Source organism: Ovis canadensis, chromosome 1 (assembly GCF_042477335.2).
Source record: "Ovis canadensis isolate MfBH-ARS-UI-01 breed Bighorn chromosome 1, ARS-UI_OviCan_v2, whole genome shotgun sequence".
NCBI classification, from domain to species: Eukaryota; Metazoa; Chordata; class Mammalia; order Artiodactyla; family Bovidae; genus Ovis; species Ovis canadensis.
In genome coordinates this window covers 58,801,021-58,823,503 of record NC_091245.1, presented here as the reverse complement: position 1 = coordinate 58,823,503, position 22,483 = coordinate 58,801,021, and positions in this window count along the sequence as shown.

The window sequence follows — 22,483 nt, the reverse complement described above, 5'->3', positions numbered from 1 at the left end:
GAGAACTACAAGTGAGTTATAGTTTATGGTTTAAAGAGCTATCATTCAGATGATCCACAATATGATTATTGTCAAAATTTTAGACTATCAGGCTAAACATACATCTACAGTTTTAAGAGCTCAGGACTCAAGAACACTTATTTTAAAATTAAGTTCCTTGGTCCACTGATGGACTGTAAACTGTTACAGTGATGTTAGGGGATCTTCCTTTGTTCTTTTGGATTAATGGCAAGCAATTCTACAGGATTCCGTCTCAATGTACAAAGCCCTGTTATATGCAAAATACTATGTAAGATTCCATAAATTGATGTTTATGAGCCAAAATTTGCATCGTCTTAGATTTGCTAGATTTCTTTATTTACTAAATAATCTCTGATACACAATCCTTGATGATTCTAAGAAGTTTTTAGAGATGAGTGACACTTTAACAATCCTTATGAAGGTTCTTTTCATGAATGCTGTGAAAGCTGTCTTGGGCTGGTAATGATTTTTAGTTATTACTCTTAGCTTTTATTTACAAGTTCCTTCTAGTTGAACTTCATCATTCTCTACTTGGCTGTATATTGCTTATTTAACTAGAGTGGGAAGCAAGGCTCAATTTTATCACTAATTCTTTGTCCTCTAATCTTACAGCTTGACTCTATGATAGATATTGTAAATCATATATGAACCATCCATACCACCTAACTAAGCCTAATCTCTTCCCCCAAATTTAATTGTATTGAGTAACATTTCATTGCTACCATGGAGTAAGAGTTCCAGTGGGAATTATGAATGGCAAGGTAAGTTTCAGGGCCATTTGCCACGTTGAAATGAGAACCCATCAAAATAGTTTGAGAGTTACTATTCTAATTAGCAGGAGACCCCAAACCAGGTTATTTGTCTTTGTCCTCAATTCTCCTCTAGGAAAGTCACATCTAATAATGTGTTTGTTAAGTAATTAAATTATCTTTATGTAAACTAGTTTTCATAGTTCACTGCTTAAAATCCTAAGAAAGAATGTGGAAAGGATCTTTAGTGTAATTCTAACCATGATAGGTCAGATTTGGTATAATACCAGTACACATTGGATCAAATCCAGAAGGGTTTATTACCAAATGAACCAGAAGGATCTAATTATAACATTTTCACATTGAACATGGTCCCACAGAATGGATTTTAAGGATAACATTATGAAAATATAGTACAAATGAGAATGCCATGGGTAGTTCTTTTGCTGGATAAGGGATGTAGGTAGAATAGGGGATAAAAGGAATGTCTTAAAGAACACAGATGAAAATGCCATAGGGAACCTGAGTCTGGAGTTATTTTAAGCACTGACCTTCAGGTATGAAAGGCAAATAAAACAAAGTAAAATTTATGAAATTTTGTTGAATGTCAGAGAAGTTCCCAGCTAAAATAATTTAAAACTGTTCTACTAAAATCAGTTCAACATGTTCAGCATTATTATTTTTATAACTGATTTATTTATTTTAATACTGTTGACCATTGTAATAAACCAGACATCAGAATTTTTTCTGGCATTTTTCTAGAACAGAGGCTCAGATATTTTCCACTCTTTGGGTTATTTAAGGCATTCATTTGTCTTCTAATTTTCCTAGGTGTCTTAAGTATAAAAATATAGATTTAAGACAATGAGAAAAAGGCTTATTTTTTCAAAGAAAGTTGCTAAGGGTTATGGGTAACCAAATAGAACTTTGTCATATAATGCTTCATTTTATATTTTCACTGCATTTCTTTATTATTTACATACAGGTCTTGTCCTTGAGATATATAATAGACTTTGGTAAGTACAAACCAGTGGCAGTACTTTTGGAAGAAAGATTGGTGGTTAGCTGATGGTGGCAGGTTTGAATATCAGAAGCTCTGGGTTTTTTTTTTTTTTTTTTTTAATTTTTAGTTTTTTATTTTTTAAATTTTAAAATCTTTAATTCTTACATGCATTCCCAAACATGAACCCCCCTCCCACCTCCCTCCCCAGAACCTCTTTCTGGGTCATCCCCATGCACCAGCCCCAAGCATGCTGCATCCTGCGTCAGACATAGACTGGCGATTCAATTCACATGATAGTATACATGTTAGAATGTCATTCTCCCAAATCATCCCACCCTCTCCCTCTCCCTCTGAGTCCAAAAGTCCATTATACACATCTGTGTCTCTTTCCCTGTCTTGCATACAGGGTCATCATTGCCATCTTCCTAAATTCCATATATATGTGTTAGTATACTGTATTGGTGTTTTTCTTTCTGGCTTACTTCACTCTGTATAATCGGCTCCAGTTTCATCCATCTCATCAGAACTGATTCAAATGAATTCTTTTTAACGGCTGAGTAATACTCCATTGTGTATATGTACCACAGCTTTCTTATCCATTCATCTGCTGATGGACATCTAGGTTGTTTCCATGTCCTGGCTATTATAAACAGTGCTGCGAGGAACATTGGGGTACATGTGTCTCTTTCAATTCTGGTTTCCTCGGTGTGTATGCCCAGAAGTGGGATTGCTGGGTCATAAGGTAGTTCTATTTGCAATTTTTTAAGGAATCTCCACACTGTTCTCCATAGTGGCTGTACTAGTTTGCATTCCCACCAACAGTGTAGGAGGGTTCCCTTTTCTCCACACCCTCTCCAGCATTTATTGCTTGCAGATTTTTGGATCGCAGCCATTCTGACTGGTGTGAAGTGGTACCTCATTGTGGTTTTGATTTGCATTTCTCTAATAATGAGTGATGTTGAGCATCTTTTCATGTGTTTGTTAGCCATCCGTATGTCTTCTTTGGAGAAATGTCTATTTAGTTCTTTGGCCCATTTTTTGATTGGGTCGTTTATTTTTCTGGAGTTGAGCTGCAGAAGTTGCTTGTATATTTTTGAGATTAGTTGTTTGTCAGTTGCTTCATTTGCTATTATTTTCTCCCATTCAGATGGCTGTCTTTTCACCTTGCTTATATTTTCCTTTGTTGTGCAGAAGCTTTTAATTTTAATTAGATCCCATTTGTTTATTTTTGCTTTTATTTCCAGAATTCTGGGAGGTGGATCATAGAGGATCCTGCTGTGATTTATGTCTGAGAGTGTTTTGCCTATGTTCTCCTCTAGGAGTTTTATAGTTTCTGATCTTACATTTAGATCTTTAATCCATTTTGAGTTTATTTTTGTGTGCGGTGTTAGAAAGTGATCTAGTTTCATTCTTTTACAAGTGGTTGACCAGTTTTCCCAGCACCACTTGTTAAGGAGATTGTCTTTACTCCATTGTATATTCTTGCCTCCTTTGTCAAAGATAAGGTGTCCATATGTGTGTGGATTTATCTCTGGGCTTTCTATTTTGTTCCATTGATCTATATGTCTGTCTTTGTGCCAGTACCATACTGTCTTGATGACTGTGGCTTTGTAGTAGAGCCTGAAGTCAGGCAAGTTGATTCCTCCAGCTCCATTCTTCTTTCTCAAGATTGCTTTGGCTATTCGAGGTTTTTTGTATTTCCATACAAAGCTTGAAATTATTTGTTCTAGTTCTGTGAAAAATGTGGCTGGTAGCTTGATAGGGATTGCATTGAATTTGTAAATTGCTTTGGGTAGTATACTCATTTTCACTATATTGATTCTTCCAATCCATGAACATGGTATATTTCTCCATCTATTAGTGTCCTCTTTGATTTCTTTCATCAGTGTTTTATAGTTTTCTATATATAGGTCTTTAGTTTCTTTAGGTAGATATATTCCTAAGTATTTTATTCTTTTCGTTGCCATGGTGAATGGAATTGTTTCCTTAATTTCTTTTTCTACTTTCTCATTATTCGTGTATAGGAATGCAAGGGATTTCTGTGTGTTGATTTTATATCCTGCAACTTTACTATATTCATTGATGAGCTCTAGTAATTTTCTGGTGGAGTCTTTAGGGTTTTCCATGTAGAGGATCATGTCATCTGCAAACAGTGAGAGTTTTACTTCTTCTTTTCCAATTTGGATTCCTTTTATTTCTTTTTCTGCTCTGATTGCTGTGGCCAAAACTTCCAGAACTATGTTGAATAGTAGCGGTGAAAGTGGACACCCTTGTCTTGTTCCTGACTTTAGGGGAAATGCTTTCAATTTTTCACCATTGAGGATAATGTTTGCTGTGGGTTTGTCATAGATAGCTTTTATTATGTTGAGATATGTTCCTTCTATTCCTGCTTTCTGGAGAGTTTTTATCATAAATGGATGTTGAATTTTGTCAAAGGCCTTCTCTGCATCTATTGAGATAATCATATGGTTTTTATTTTTCAATTTGTTAATGTGGTGAATTACATTGATTGATTTGCGGATATTGAAGAATCCTTGCATCCCTGGGATAAAGCCCACTTGGTCATGATGTATGATCTTTTTAATGTGTTGTTGGATTCTGATTGCTAGAATTTTGTTGAGGATTTTTGCATCTATGTTCATCAGAGATATTGGCCTGTAGTTTTCTTTTTTTGTGACATCTTTGTCAGGTTTTGGTATTAGGGTGATGGTGGCCTCATAGAATGAGTTTGGAAGTTTACCTTCCTCTGCAATTTTCTGGAAGAGTTTGAGTAGGATAGGTGTTAGCTCTTCTCGAAATTTTTGGTAGAATTCAGCTGTGAAGCCATCTGGACCTGGGCTTAGAAGCTCTGGGTTTTAAAAGATGGCTTTTAGTGCTCAACTCTTTCTACAAAGTGAAACAGGATGTGGGTCGTGACGTATGTAAATCCAACACTCTTCCTTGAGAAAACAACTACCGAGATAATCTGTTTATACAAATCTGTTTCTGAGTTTAATTTCACAAATTCTCTTAAAGTCACAGCTGATGGGCTTCTCTTTTCTAGTTGCTAATTTTTCTGTCTAAATCTACATGTGTGTAAAAATTACGAAGTGACTAGCTGGAGTTACATTAAAAGAGTTTTTAGACTTTGTGGCATCTTAACCAAAACTTTACTTTTTTATTTTGCCTCTACCTAAGAATATGCATCCACAATTATGTATATATATATATATATATATATATATATATATATATGTATACATATATATATATATATAAATAACTAAATAACAACTGGTAATGGTTGTTATTTAGGCAAAAACCTTCTGATTAATTCAGTGAATGAAACTCACACTCTGCTTTATCAATCTGTGCTTTTTTTCAAAGCAAATGGTAACAGCTATATCTAGAATACTGAAATTATAGGATACCAGGACAAGTGAATGTGCAGATTTTAGATCTGGGAGCTGGGTATAGCCTGGTTTCAGTACAAATCTGTCTTCTCCACTTTTGTATAATCCCCACATATTCCTTCATCCATGACTAGCTGTTCCCACACACTTTTTTGCCTCTGGGATTTTTTTCTGTTTATGCTCGGTCAACCATTTCTTCTGCTGATTGCCAACTATGTCCTCACAGAACTCTATCTTTCCACTAGGAGACATTTTCTGAGTTCTTTCAGTGGCTACATTAAAGGAAAGGAGACAATTTTCAGCAAAAAGGTATTTATCAATTTTTTCCTGAAAATTAGAAAAATTTTAATCTCCCTCAGACTGAAATTTGTTCACATAATGTTACATGTAGTAATAAAGTCATGTAGAACTGCATTGTCTTTTTGTATATAAATAACTTCCCCAAACTCATCCAGGTCTTTGAAAGTGAAAGTGAAATTTGCTTAGTTGTGTCTGACTCTTTGTGACCACGGACTACACAGTCTATAGAATTCTCCAGGTCAGGATACTGGAGTGGATACCTTTCCCCTTCTCCAGGGGATCTTTCCAACCCAGGGATTGAACCCAGGTCTCCTGCATTGTGGGCGGATTCTTTAACAGCTGAGACACAAGGGAAGCCCAAGAATACTGGAGTGGGTAGCCTATCTCTTCTCCAACAGATCTTCCTGACCCAGAAATTGAACTGGGGTCTCCTGCATTCCAGGCAGATTCTTAACCAACTGAGCTATCAGGGGTCTTTAAGAGTATAGTAACTCACAGATTGTGTTTATATAATGCTGAAACATCCTACTGGAAAATTCAGTCAAATCATTTAGTTCTTTGACTCACAGAACGCCTAACATTTGTATATTGATTTAATTAGAAGATATTAAAGATTTGTTTCTTAATATCTGTATAAATAGGTATTACTTACATAATGATAGAGATATTTTTAAGTTGTCTGGTTTGAGCAGACACAACTTTACAGATGTTATTAATACCTAGAGACTAATATATGTATTGTGAGCTCATTGCTGATATTTTTTTTCTATACTCAGGCTTATTCTAAGAAAACTGTTAGTTCATCACACAGGTTCATTTAAATTATACATGTCACATAATCAATAGGTATTTATATATACATACATATATATGTAAATTAACAGACAACTCAAAGAATGTAGTTCTAACACAGAAATTTATTTTATCCTGCAGTAATATATCAAAATAGTAATTAAAAAATTCATTTCTATTCTTTTTTTCTATTCTTTCATAAAAAATGTAAAATAAAGAATTTATACAGGAAGGGAGAGAGATTGTTTTTAGAAAAAGGATTTACCTAATCTTATATTGGTGTGAATGTAAGAACTCTTTATCAAGAAAAGTTACTATTTATTTCACCATTAGTATCAACTATTTTTGTCAAATGAATATTTGTTTATTGATTTAAAAATTTTTAAATCTCCTTCCTTCTTTCATAACTCCTTAAGTATTTACACAATTCTTAATGAGAGCAGGCATTTTGTACTAAATTTACATGAAAATATCTCCACACCACACTGTTGATTTTGTTTTTCTTTTGAATTTGTTTTTGATACTGTTTATTAAAATTTTCTAAATTTGTATCCACATGCACCATTACACACAATTTAAATAATTACCAAATCAAAAAATTCCAGAAGCTAATTTAATCAGGTTAATCTGCTATAATAATGGAATTTCTTGGTCACAATAAACTAAATAACTTATGGACTATTTTCCCCTTAATCTAATTAGCAAGTGTTTATTAAGTATCCATTTTGTACTTGAAACAATATGGGCACATAATAGCTATTTGGGTTAATTACAAGGTGCAGTACAGTCAAAGCAGATACAGTGATTTAAACATATGGAAATAGCATCTGTACATTTTGTTTTTGTGATATGGTTGCACTTCTCAACTCAACTTTATCCTTATGCTTTAAAAAAAAATGTGTGAATTTATTTACTGTTGGATGAAAGTGAAAGAGGAGAGTGAAAAAGTTGGCTTAAAGCTCAACGTTCAGAAAACGAAGATCACGGCATCCGGTCCCATCACTTCATGGGAAATAGATGGGGAAACAGTGTCAGACTTTATTTCTTTGGGCTCCAAAATCACTGCAGATGGTGACTGCAGCCATGAAATTAAAAGACGCTTACTCCTTGGAAGAAAAGTTATGACCAACCTAGATAGCATATTCAAAAGCAGAGACATTACTTTGCCGACTAAGGTCCGTCTAGTCAAGGCTATGGTTTTTCCTGTGGTCATGTATAGATGTGAGAGTTGGACAGTGAAGAAGACTGAGTGCTGAAGAATTGATGCTTTGAACTGTGGTGTTGGAGAAGACTCTTGAGAGTCCCTTGGACTGCAAGGAGATCCAACCAGTCTACTCTGAAGATCAGCCCTGGGATTTCTTTGGAAGGAATGAAGCTAAAGCTGAAACTCCAGTACTTTGGCCACCTCATGCGAAGAGTTGACTCATTGGAAAAGACTCTGATGCTGGGAGGGACTGGGGGCAGGAGGAGAAGGGGACGACAGAGGATGAGATGGCTGGATGGCATCACGGACTCGATGGACGTGAGTCTGAGTGAACTCCGGGAGCTGGTGATGGACAGGGAGGCCTGGCGTGCTGCGATTCATGGGGCTGCAAGGAGTCGGACACGATTGAGCGACTGAACTGAATTGAACTGAAGCACATTTAATACTAGTTTCAGTCCCTAAATAAATTATATAGCAATAACCTTTATTTTTATACATCCTGATTTGAAATCTCCCCTATTTTTTTAAAGTTTATTTTTAATTGGAGGATAATTGCTTTATAATATTGTATTGGTTTTTGACATATATAAACGTTGATCAGCCATAGGTACAGTCATGTCCCCTCCCTCTTGAACTTCCCTCCCACCTCCCACACCATCCCACCCCTTTAGGTCCTCACAGAGCACTGGATTTGGGCTCCCTGTGTAATACAGCAAATTTCCATTGGCTATCTAACTTTGCATATGGTAATACATATGTTTTAATGCTACTCTCTCAATTTGTCCTGCCCTTCTTATTTTTGAATGGAATGTAAATATAATTATTGGTTTATAGCTCTTATATGGATAATTCACATACTTAAAAATGTGATTTAATAAAACAATTGGAATTTCAAATAATTTGATAAACTAAAATCCAGAAAAGTTCAGACATTAAAATTTCAACATAGAGCTCAGCATTCAGAAAACAAAGATCATGGCATTCGGTCCCATTACTTCATGGGAAATAGATGGGGAAACAGTGGAAGCACTGTCAGACTTTATTTTCGGGGGCTCCAAAATCACTGCAGATTGTGACTGCAACCATGAAGTTAAAAGACGCTTACTCATTGGAAGGAAAGTTTTGACCAACCTAGATAGCATATTCAAAAGCAGAGCATTGCTTTGCCAACAAAGGTCCGTCTAGTCAAGGCTATGGTTTTTCCAGTGGTTATGTATGGATGTGAGAGTTGGACTGTGAAGAAAGCTGAGCGCTGAAGCATTGATGCTTCTGAACTGTGGTGTTGGAGAAGACTCTTGAGAGTCCCTTGGACTGCAAGGAGATCCAACCAGTCCATTCTGAAGGAGATCAACCCTGGGTGTTCTTTGGAAGGAATGATGCTAAAGCAGAAACTCCAGTACTTTGGCCACCTCATGCGAAGAGTTGACTCATTGGAAAAGACTCTGATGCTGGGAGGGATTGGGGGCAGAAGGAAAAGAGGACGACAGCGGATGAGATGACTGGATGGCATCACGGACTCGATGGACGTGAGTCTGAGTGAACTCTGGGAGATGGTGATGGACAGGGAGGCCTGGCATGCTGTGATTCATGGGATCACAAAGAGTCGGACATGACTGAGCAACTGAACTGAACTGATGACAAGTCTATGAAAGTAGAAGTATTGCATGGAATCTAAAATAATAAAGATTGGAGCTTCCTCAGTGGTCTAGTATTAAGAATTTACCTGCCAATGTAGGGAACATGGGTTTGATCTCTGGTCAGGGATGGTCCCACTTGCTGCGAAGCAACTAAGCCCATGAGCCATTACTATCGAGCCTGCACGCTAGAGCCCACAAGACTCAACTGCTGAGCCCGTGTGCCTACAGCCTGTTCTTAGCAACTGGCCTGTTCTTGGCAACTAACAAGCCACGGCCATAAGTCTAAGCACTGTAACTAGAGCCTGTGTGCATCAACAGTGATCCAGTGCAGGCAAAATGAAAAATAAAAATTAAATCTTTAAAAAATAGAAAAATAAAACGGCAAAGATTGATTCACCATTTATTTCAGAGCTAGATTTCTCCTTATCCCTAGCACGAGGCATCAAAATGTTTATAAATTTACACACACTCATAATGAATACAAATAGAGCCACAGATGAATACTTAAGATTTTTGTTATTTCAATTGCTTAAAAAAATGAAAAAATAAAATGGAATAAGATCTTTCCAAAATTGTTGTAACTTTACTTGGGGAAATTATTCTCATGTAAAATTTCTAGAAGAACATCACTAACAGAAACAAGTTACTGTGGCCAATAACACAAACTATTCCTCTTTATGTAGCAAAATAATGACACACATTTCTTAATCAAAGAAGGAAAAAAAAAATACTCTGAAACAGCTAACTAAAGCAAATGACTAAATGAGCACGTATTGATTAATAAAAAGGAAATGAAGAATTCACACACATACAATGTTAGTGATGAAGAAGAACATTACGTGACCTTCCTTAGGACTTCACTCAGAGTCTGAGCATGACTTCCCACTGTCACTGCTAAAGAGATTAGTGATAAAATTGTCATTGAATCTGATGTCCTTCTAAAAAAGAGAGTGGGATTTGAAATGCAAATCAGAATTTATTGAGTCTTTTATGACATAGTGGAAGAATGAAAGAACTCTGGTTTATGATGAGAAGAAAAGAATGATAACTAGGTGAAGTCGATGTTTTTTAGGAAGGTAGCAAGACAAAATAAGCAGTATAATCAGATTTGGGGTGGTTTCATTGTAATATGCAAGCAGATTTTTTAAAACTAGTATAAGATAATTGAAAATTAAAAATTACCTTCCAGGTATCTAAGCATTCAGATAACTACCTTCCCTTCATTTAAGCCATTTACTTAATGAGATCAAATGAAATTCACAGAGAAATCTTAGATACTTGAAATTTCCATTGTTGACAATTAAAACTGCAGGTATATACAGGTATATACTGCAGGTATATACAGGTATATGCTCATTAGTTTAACCCTTAACTGTGTCAAATATTGTACATATTTGTTTTAGCTTCAGGGAGCTGAAGGAGCCTGACAGATTTCCAAGAATTTATATTTATATCCTGTAATGCAACACAAAGTATAGAGCCCATTTTATAAACTGCATTATAGGGGGAAATTTGGTATAATCCTGAGTCTAGTTGAGCTCAGTCCAAATAATTTTAGTGTGCAAGAATGTTTTTTATAATGCAAGGGCAGATAAAGGGCCACCACTAAAGAAACATGACTTATTGATTTTAAACAAAACAAAATGAAAATGAACTAGCTTTGTCTTGAAAGAACATGATTCTCTGATTTGACAAGGAAAAATAAAGGACATCATAAAGAGTGGCTAGTTAACCCCTTTGAATCTGTGAAGCATTAATTGTGACATGTTTGTAGAGAGTATTATTTGTCAAAACCAGGCACAGGAAATACAGGGAGTGTCTCCTTCTTAAAATAATGTGTACTTTTTTTCATTTTGTGGATATAAGAAATGTTTAGAGAATAACACATGTTTTAAACTGGGATTTGGGATAAAAAGCAAGTTCTGGGAAAAGAGATCACCTTAGACTGCTGCTCAGGTGTGTCATGAATAAAAATATCGAATTTATAAATATAAGAAAGAAGAGATCATTTCAAGCAAGAATCATAACATGTTGAAAGTAAAACACGTGAATAACAATATTAGGCTATAATAATAATAACAGTGGCAAATATTTATTGATTACTTGCATGAGACTCTGTTCTAAGCACTTTACATCTATTACCTGATTTCATCATCAGTCTTTCTTATAAATGAAGAAACAAGAGTCATAAAGAAATTAATGCCTTGCCTATGAAGGAACTGAAACCATACCCAAGTAATCTGGAGCCAGTTTATTTTCTGGACTGAAATGACCAGATGTAAAACTTAATGATTTGGGGAAAGAATCAACTTAGTGCTGATGCAGATGGACATTTCACTTGCTTTTACTAACTAATGTTAGGTATGACATATTCTATTTTAAAATCAGACTGTTGGATTTCTCTGTCTTCAACCATAGGAAATTTTAATTTCAATGTTTTTAAAAATAAGTTACTGGTCTTATGGCCAAAATGAAATATTATTCTTTATAGCTTTTAGTTTAATTGTCCTTTTTAAACTGATTTTCTTTACTATCTGCCCTGCCCCAAAGCAAATTGGTTAACTCAGAAAAAAACATGAAAGATAGGTTCTAAAATGGCCATTGAACTAGAAAAATGAAAAAAGTTGTGATCGGTGAACATAGTCTAAATATGGAAAAACCATTAAACACTAAAACTTGGGGCAAACTTACAAGTTCTCTTCTAAATTAAAATCAAAATTAATATTACAAAGTCATTACACTATAGAGCTGGATATAAGTGTAATTAATTGACATCAGAAATATCATACAATTTAATAGAAATATTTTGCTAATAGATTTTGAATTGAGACTTCAAACTATAAAATAAGTCATTTTGATAGACTTTTTCTGAGAATCCTAATAGAGTTCATATATATTATTTATGCTCAGTAATGTTTTTTATTATGTACATGTGTCCAAAGGCTTAGGCAATGGCAAGTATTCTTTTTCTAAAACAAATGAAAAGAATAAATAAATTTTAAAAATTAAAGCAATATGTTACTTTTTTTTGAGGTAGGAGGGTGGATGGGAAGCCCTGTTTATGTTAAGCTTTGGTCTGGTTTCAGGTAGACCTATGATTAAAGGCCTATTTCCTAAATAGTCTAGGGCAGTCTGTAGTGACATGCAGAGAAGGCAATGGAAGGAGACTCAAGTTCAGCAGTTCCTCAAGAATCTTAAAGATAATACATAGAGCCTTTGACATAGCTGTGAGGCATCCTAACAATTTAAAGTAATAATTTTTCCTAAGTGGATAACATTAGACAGATGTTCAGTAAAATATTAGACAGTTTAGATCATTAGATATGGGCTTTCTTGAGGTTCTTCACAACCCAAAATCCAAAAAATAAAAAAATACAAACCAACTAGAATTTTCAATTTTTCCAAGAGACTGTCTATAAAGGAATCAGAAGAAACAATGTATTTCTCTATCTACTTTTTCTCCTGATCTTGAAATCTAAGAGAAGAAGGGAGAAAAAAGATGTCTGGATTTCAATGTGAAATTTTTTTAAAAAAATCTGCTATTATGGATTTACTCCCAATCACTCCTTGACTATATGATTATGTATTATGACAATGTCATAATACTAATTTTTGATGGATTGTCAGAAACATTTTATAAGTCTGTGGTTCCCTGAAAACTCAAGTGCTTTTATAACTCCATAAAGTTACTATAATAGGCTTTATTCTTTCTTTTAAACGACTGTCAGAGGGACCTACCATTATCTTGACACTTATATTTGAGGAACTTTTGCTGGAGCTCTTATTCACCTTCATGGCAGCATTCAATTTCTAGACTCTTTTGCGGATTCCTCTTTCTGCTTCTCATTATGCCTAACCAGCTGAATGTTTTGTCTGTTTTGATCAGCAAGTTTAGAAGTGAGTTGAATTCTGAACATTTTGTGCAGTTTTCCAGTTGTGTTTAAGAAATATTTACTGAAGCTCTGAACTCATAAAAATAAAGTGGGTTTTTAGATTGTATTGATGTAACTGAAGAGGAACAGTTGCCCATTGTTACTATATCCAAAACATTTCAGAAGCACAAGCAAAGAAATATGTCTCTCTCATCAGAATTTAATATGAAATCATGTTCTTCTGACATACGGAAAATTTGTCATAGATTTTACCTGCAATAAAAGCTATGTCAATGGTGCCATAGTGTACATTTGCAAAGGTTAGATATATTTTAACCCTCATCTGTGAAAAAATTAGTAACTCACTAAAACTTCAATGACAGATTGTTAAGAATCTAGAAAGTTTCTGCAGATGTAAATGAAAATTTACATAAGGATTTACACATTGTAGCACAGTTCAGTTCAGTCGCTCAGTCGTGTCCATCTCTTTGGGACCTCATGGACTGCAACACACCAGGATTCCCTGTCCATAACCGACGCCCAGAGCCTACTCAAACTCATGTCCATTGCATCAGTGATGCCATCCAACCATTTCATCCTCTGTCATCCCTTTCTCCTCCTGCCCTCAATCTTTCCCAGCATCAGGGTATTTTCAAGTGAGTCAGTTCTTCACATCAGGTAGCCAAATTATTGGAGTTTCAGCTTCAACATCAGTCCTTCCAATGAACACCCAGGACTGATCTCCTTTAGGATGGACTGGCTGGATCTCCTTGCAGTCCAAGAGGCCCTCAAGAGTCTTCTCCAACGCCACAGCTCCAAAGCATCAATTATTTGGCTCTCATCTTTCATTACAGTCCCATTCTCATGTCCATACATGACTACTGGAAAAAATCATAGCTTTGACAAGACAGACCTTTGTTGGTAAAGTAGTGGCTCTGCTTTTTAATATGTTGTCTAGGTTGGTCATAGCTTTTCTTCCAAGGAGTAAGCGTCTTTTAATTTCATGGCTGCAGTCACCATTTGCAGTGATTTTGGAGTCCAGAAAAATAGTCTGCCACTGTTTCCATTGTTTCCCCATCTATTTACCATGAAATGATGGGACCAGATGCCATGATCTTAGTTTTCTGAATGTTGAGTTTGAAGCCAACTTTTTCACTCTCTTTCACTTTCATCAAGAGGCTCTTTAGTTCTCCTTCACTTTCTGGCATAAGGGTGGTGCCATCTGTATATCTGAGTTTATTGATATTTCTCTCTGCAATCTTGATTCCACCTTGTGTTTCATCCAGCCCAGCATTTTGCATGATGTACTCTGCATAAAAGTTAAATAAACAGGGTGACAATATACAGCCTTGATATACTCCTTTCCTGATTTGGAACCAGTCTGTTTTTCCATGTCTAGTTCTAATTGTTGCTTCTTGACCTGCATACAGATTTCTCTGGTAGGTAAGGTGGTCTGGTATTCCCATATCTTTAAGAATTTTCCAGTTTGTTGTGATATACACACTGTGGGGCCATATTAAATAATGTCCTTGAGATAAATTTATTACACAAGTAAAAAATGTATGATTACAAATTCCATCAATCTCATGTCCTTGTCTTGAATTTGTGTTTTTAAAGTCCAGAGAGATTATGCTGTCTTATTGGTTAATTTCTCACAAAGGCCTATGAAAGCATAACAGCCACATTATTTTAATTCCTTCCTTTTTGAAATGTGTATTGTTACAAGACAGGTTGCTTGTTTAACTTACATGCAGAGTACAACATGAGAAATGCTGGGCTGGAGGAAGCACAAGCTGGAATCAAGATAGTAGGAAGAAATATCAATAACCTCAGATATGCAGATGACACCACCCTTATGGCAGAAAGTGAAGAAGAACGAAAGAGTCTCTTGATGAAAGTGAAAGAGGAGAGTAAAAATGTTGGCTTAAAGCTTAACATTCAGAAAACTAAGATCATGGCATCTGGTCCTATCATTTCATGGCAAATACATGGGGAAACAATGGAAACAGTGAAAGATTTAGTTTGAGGGGCTCCAAAATTACTGCAGATGGTGATTGTAGCCATGAAATTAAAAGATGCGTACTCTTTGGAAGAAAAGCTATGACCAACCTAGACAGCATAATAAAAAGCAGAGACATTACTTTACCAACAAAGGTCTGTCTTATCAAAGCTATGATTTTTTCCAGTAGTCATGTATGGATGTGAGAATGGGACTATAACAAAAGGTGAGCACAAAAGAATTGGTGCTTTTGAACTGTGATCTTGGAGAAGACTCTTGAGAGTCCCTTGGACTGCAGGGAGATCCAGCCAGTCCATCCCAAAGGAGATCAGTCCTGGGTGTTCATTGGAAGGACTGATGTTGAAGCTGAAACTCCAATAATTTGGCCATCTGATGTGAAGAACTGACTCACTTGAAAATACCCTGATGCTGGGAAAGATTGAGGGCAGGAGGAGTAGGGGATGACAGAGAATGAGATGGTTGGATGGCATCAACAACTCAATGGACATGGGTTTGGATGGATTCTGGGAGTTGGTGATGGACAAAGAGGCCTGGTGTGCTGAGGTTCATGGGGTCGCAGAGAGTCGGACACGACTGAGCGACTGAACTGAACAAGACAGGCATGCTACTGCTGCTGCTGCTAAGTCGCTTCAGTCATGTCCACCTCTGTGTGACCCTATAGACGACAGCCCACCAGGTTCCTCTGTCCCTGGGATTCTCCAGGCAAGAATACTGGAGTAGGTTGCCTTTCTCTTCTCCAGGGGATCTTCCCAACCCAGGGATCAAACCCAAGTCTCCCACATTGCAAGTGGATTCTTTACCAGCTGAGCGACAAGGAAACTATTTTTAAATTCTGCTAATTATAGAAACAAATAATAGCCAGGACATGGAAACAACCTAGATGTCCATCAGCAGATGAATGGATAAGAAAGCTGTGGTACATATACACAATGGAGTATTACTCAGCCGTTAAAAAGAATTCATTTGAATCAGTTCTGATGAGATGGATGAAACTGGAGCCGATTATACAGAGTGAAGTAAGCCAGAAAGACAAACACCAATACAGTATACTAACACATATATATGGAATTTAGGAAGATGGCAATGACGACCCTGTATGCAAGACAGGGAAAGAGACACAGATGTGTATAACGGACTTTTGGACTCAGAGGGAGAGGGAGAGGGTGGGATGATTCGGGAGAATGACATTCTAACATGTATACTATCATGTGAATTGAATCGCCAGTCTATGTCTGACGCAGGATGCAGCATGCTTGGGGCTGGTGCATGGGGATGACCCAGAAAGATGTTATGGGGAGGGAGGTGGGAGGGGGGTTCATGTTTGGGAATGCATGTAAGAATTAAAGATTTTAAAATTTAAAAAATAAAAAACTAAAATTAAAAAAAAAAGAAACAAATAGAATGGTAAATATTTGTAGCTGGATGGATTCCTTGGAAAATTAAAGCTGCTGATAGTTACTTTTGTAAAATTGCAATCTCTTTTTTCCTTACTATTTATATTTCCTAGTGTAACATTACAGAGAGAATTTACTTTCTTCTTTAATTGCATATTATATTTTTATATTTTGAGCTGAATTTCAGATGCTACTTTTCTATCAGGCAGTTCAGCAACTGCTGAGCAGCTACAAGACATATATTTAAGTTACTATAACCAAAACTCATTTATAAGAGAACAATTATTCAGAACAAGCTAAATAAATAAAGTGTTTTCTTAGGCTTTCTTTTTCACTGGATGTACATAAGAAACGAATACTAGTTACATTTAAGGAAATCCAAGTAAAACTATATATATATACATGAAGTGAAGTGAATGAAGTCGCTCAGTCGTGTCCGACTCTTTTGTGACCCGATGGACTATAGCCTACTAGGCTCCTCAGTCCATGGGATTTTCCAGGCAATAGTACTGGAGTGGATTGCTCTTTCCTTCTCCAGGGGATCTTCCCGACCCAGGGATCGAACCCGGGTCTCCCGCATGGTAGATAGACTCTTTACTGTCTAAGCCATCAGGGAAGTCAGGATTTTAGCTTATATTATATACATACATATACATATACATATATATATATATATAACCCAGACAGTATAATTGTCCAAGCAACCAAGTGTTTTGATTAAGCCTCAGACTGGCTGCTGGTCATTTCATTCTGATAGTCAGAATGTAAGTCAGAATATATTTTGAATACAAGTTGATTTCACTTAACTGGTTTGATCCACGGTTTCAACTTTTGCCTTTTTCTTTTAAAACAAATTTCATAAAAGCATCTGCAGAAGTCTTGTTTTGATTACCCTTTATCCTTTAGCCTTAGATCGATATCAGGGTTTTTTTCCCTTGTTCATAATCCGTTATAGAAAAACTAAAGATTTCTACAGCATGACCAAAACTCTACATCATGTTTGCAATTTTCTGTAAGATTTGTATAGTATAAACTAAAAATGTTTGCTTTAAGAGACATCTGCTATAAATAAAATAACAGTGTAAATTTCCAAGAGAGCTGTACAACTGCTTTAAAGGCTCAAAACATGAGCCTACTAGAGTGAGTTCCAGCATTTTGTGATTTTCCAATGAGTCAACAGTGTTCGCCTCAATGTTCCTGAACCACACCCCCACCCCAACTATTGGTTCTCCCAACCTCTCTCCCAGACCTTGAAATTGCAATGATATTAGGTATAATGTTTTCAATGGTCCTGCAGATCAGCTTTCATTCTCTGGGAAACATGTGAATGGCATTAAAACATGCTTCCCACTCTCACAAAATATTTCCTCAAGATACTATAGAAACTCAAATGAGTTACTTCAGATTCTGATAGTATCTTTACTGAATAGCATCAGCCAGTTTGAAATAGTCAGCCATCTTGGTCAGTGACATATATTGTCTAAGAAGTTTCCAGAACTACTCATTAAAGCTCTGTCTCAGGAGAAATTCGTTAGGGAGAGGAGAGACAGACTGGCATTTCTTCTTCCAAATTGTCCTGTTAATATTGTTTAAAAACAAGTAACAGAATTCTCATAATATGGTCTTTTTGAATGACAGGATTTTTTTGTTTCCTCAAGTGAAGATCTCCATAGTGGTTGCAGTCAAAAACTGAGCTGAGCAATCAATAAGTAAGAATGACAATGTTAGCTCAAATACCACTGAAGTTCAAAGGATAGCAGAGCCACTGTATTAAAAATGCCCATTGAAGAATATTTTAAAAAATCATTTAAAGACTCTTCATTAAGCTGTTTATATTTTTTAATACAGAAGGTGAAATTAGAGCATCAAATAGTACTTTAAATTTTGAAATATAAAATTCTGTAGAATAACAGATATATTCAAGCTTTGACCTTAATAACAGCTTCAGGGCTTGATGAAGAAATATGTAAATAAAGACTCATTATTTTTCAGATAACAAGAAAGGCAATAGAAACTTGTGTGAATATTTCTTCATTTATTTACTGCATATCTAGTATGAAAGTATTTTTCAGTATTTATAGAAATATATTTTAAATTGCTTTTTCATTTTAATACCCCAAAGGCAAATTATTTTATTGGAAAATTGATTTGTTATCAAATAAAATAGAGATAAAAGTTTAAAATCTTTAAACTAGTCAAATGGTATAAATTTAGCTCACAAACACTTGAACATGTTATAATAGATTTGTATATATATATATATATATATATACACATACATATATATATTTAAACCTTCCCCTATTTTTTGTTCTCAAAATTTACTTTCTGTAGCAATGGGGGAAATGCTAGGTTGCCACCTTTTCAGACAGCAAGTGCCCAATGCACACAGAAATTTCATGACTATCAAAATGAATTGCCACATTTTTTTTAACAAAATACTCTCCCTCTTATAAATGGTTTAATTTTTCCATATCTCTTCAGAGTCCTTTATCTTCTCCAATGTCCTACCCTGCAGTATGTGTGAAATTTTATCAAAAGCTTCCTGATATTACCATAAATTACTGTGTAAGCAGAGCTGTTGCTTATCTGCCAAGGGGGCTTTTGTCCCCTTTCTTTAGCAATTTTCTCCATTTCCACTTGTGTGAAGGGCTTTCCCTGCTATTTTTTTTTTCCTTTTAACCAAGAACCATATCTTAAAGGCTTTGAGTTTTAGCAAGGGGATATAGTAGAAACCTGTCCATAGAATAGTCTCATGACACCACAAAGAGGCAGGACATGCACTTTAGTTCATCTGTTCTTCCTCTAACAAGTATTTGGAAGAATAATTCCTATACAATGGGGCATGAAAGTGAAAGTCGCTCAGTCGTGTCTGACTCTTTGCGACTCCATGAACTATACAGTCCATGGAATTCTCCAGGCCAGAATACTGGAATGGGTAACCTTTCCCTTCTCCAGGCGATCTTCTCAACCCAGGGATCAAACCCAGGTCTCTCGCATTGCAGGCAGATTTTTACCAGCTGAGCCACCAGGGAAGGCCTACAGTGGGACATAGTTTTATGTTAAATATAGAAAATGCACTTATTGTGTTTAATATATTTTTCTACCTTTTAAAAGTTCATTTTGGTTGTATATTTTGCATGCAATAACTATTTACTATTTTTCCAGTTATCCATTTTTAAATCTCTTACAATATGTTTCATTAGGCAAACATGATAAATGTTAATCTTTTGATAGGAATTATTTTACGGGGCTCTATTGTACCTGGTTAGTCATAATTTTTGACAACCATGCAATTATCTTTTCTATTGTGAGCTTTCTTAAAAAATATTCAAGGTTAATTGGATGAATATTATACTCTGGAAATAAGTTATGATGATATCCTATTATAGTCTGTACAATCTGGAAAGAGGCTGAATATTAGGGTTGTTTTATTACTGCCACAGGCAGAGATGGAGTGAAAATTCTATTTTGGGCAGCACAGGAAAAAGGTCACTTTGAAGATCCAGACTTTAAGAAGAATTGTCACCGTAACAGAATATCTAAAAACTACGTTAAAGAAGAAAACCATTAAGCACTAGATGCTGTGCCTGGGGTCTCAACAGTTGGCTGGAATTCCCTGTTTTGCACTCAGTGACTTGTACTGCCATATCTCTAATCTTATGTAAATGCCACCTTAGGTATAATTTCAAAATCCTTTACAAAAATTAGACAACCCAGTGTCCCCCTTTAGCATACATCACATATTAGTCTCACAAGTGAATTGAAAAGCAAAATAGGAAAGATGTGTCTCTGAATCTATCCATACTGAGATTGTTATAGTAAGAATAGAAAACAGTTATATGTATCACCAAAAGACTAGGTACATCAACTGTGTTCAGATTGTTTTCAAAGGCAACAGAAAAGATAATAAACAACACAAGTAAACCCTTCAAACTATCAGGCTTCTTTCTTGAATGATAATTTACTTAGCACAACTACAACAAACAGGTGCACTCATTCTTTTTAAAAAAATTAAAAGAAAAAAAAGATTTATTCATTTGCCTGTGCCATCTCTTAGTTGCTGCATGTAGGATGTAGTTCCTTAACCAAAAATTGAAACAGGCCCCCTGCATTGGGAGTACAGAGTCTGGGGCACTGGATTATGGGGGAAGTCCCAGATGCCTTCACTCTTGGACCACAATGCACAAGATAGGAAATTTATTTACTTCGGCCTCGTTGCCTTGTTATAGCTGTTCTTTCATCACTGTATTTCCTTTGTATATTTCATGCCTTTGATGAGGGTAAATTGAGAGTGATGCATCTGAAGATGATACATTCTGGGTTCCACCACTGCAGCTCCCAAGAACTAGATATATGAGCTAGTTTGAGCTTCGACAGGAATCACATAAACCATGTCAGTCAATTTACCCACCTTCAAGATGGGGATAATAGAAGTTACATACAAGTGATTTTGTAAAGATTTTAAAGGTACATATATTTATCTATTACCAAGTTACTAACTATATGTATCTATTTATTTAACTTAATAAACTCCATTGTGGGGGACCTTTTCAGCTTTACAGAAATATTTCACAGGAAGTACACAGAGAATGCAAATGTACTCTCTGTCCCCAAATTCCCTGATTATTAACATCTTACATTAGTGTGATATAGACCTTATGACTGATAAATCAATGCTGGTACACTATTATTAATTAAGCTCATGTTTTATATACATCAGGACTCACTCTGTGTCATACAGTTCTCTGGGTTTTGGGACAAATGTATAATGTCATGTTTTCAGCAATAGAGCATCATACAGAAAAGTTTTACTGCTCTAAACCATTCCCTGTGCTTCCCCTATTTACCCTTTCTTCCCTCCCCTAAAAGCCCTATCCTTCCACTGTTCCCATAATTTTGCTTTTGCCAGAAGGTCACATAGTTGGAATCATACATTATGTAGCCATTACAGACTTTCTTCTTTCACTTAGCAACATAAACTTATTTTTTGTCCATGACTGTTTATGACTTGATAACTCACTTTTCATCACTGAATGATATTCCCTTGCATGGATGTATGCCACTTTGTTTATCCATTCACCTATTGAAGGACCTTTTGGTTGCTTCCAGTTTTCGGTTATGATGACTAGAGCTGCTATAAACATTTGTGTGCAGGTTTTTGTGTGAACGTGTTTTCAAGTTATTTGAGTAAAATCACAATTGCTCGATCATATGGTAAGATTATGTTTAGCTTTGGAAGAAAGTGCCAAATTGTCCTCCGAAGTGTCTGTACCTTTTTGCATTCCCACCAGTGATGAATGGCAGTTCCTGTTGCTTCACATTCTTGCCAGCATTTGTTGTTGTCATGTCAATGTTTTAGATATTTTCCATTCTTATAGATAAAAGCTATAAGTATCTTATACCTTTATTTTATAGGTAAAAGTATCTCATTGTTGGTTAATTTTACTTGTTTTTTTAACAAATATTTGTTAGCTTTTATATACATGACTGTTCTAAGGATTACGATTATAAGAAATGGATAACACAAGACAAAAAGCCTTCTGTGGAGCTTGTATTTTAGTAGGTAGAGGCTGGAAACAAAATAAAATAGTCAGTAAATGTATATAATATGTAGGATGGTGATAAGTATAGGCAGTGGGGACTACAACTTTAAATTGTGTGGTCAGAGAAGTGTAATCCAGAAGACAACATTTGAGCAAAGACTTGAGGGAGGAAAAGTAAGCAGTCTTGTACACATTTGGGGGAAGTGTTCAGGCAGAGGGAATATCAAGTTAAAGGCCCTGGGGAAGAAAGATGCCTGGAAAATTTAAGGAGTAGCACAGAAAGCAGTGTGAACAAAGAGGAGATGATAAAAAGGAATTCCTGGGGGCTACTTTATATAGGACCTAGTGGGACAGGGTTAGGGCTTTGGCTGTTACACTAAGAGAGGTAGTAAGCCATCACAGGGTTTTGAGCAGAAAGCGAAATGGTACTACTTATTCTTTAAAGCATCACTGGGTAATGAAATTAGGTTGTAGGGGTCAAGGGCAAGTAGCAGATAGGCAAGGTTGGAAGCTACTGTGGTAATCCATAGGAGAGATGATGATGCTTGCATCA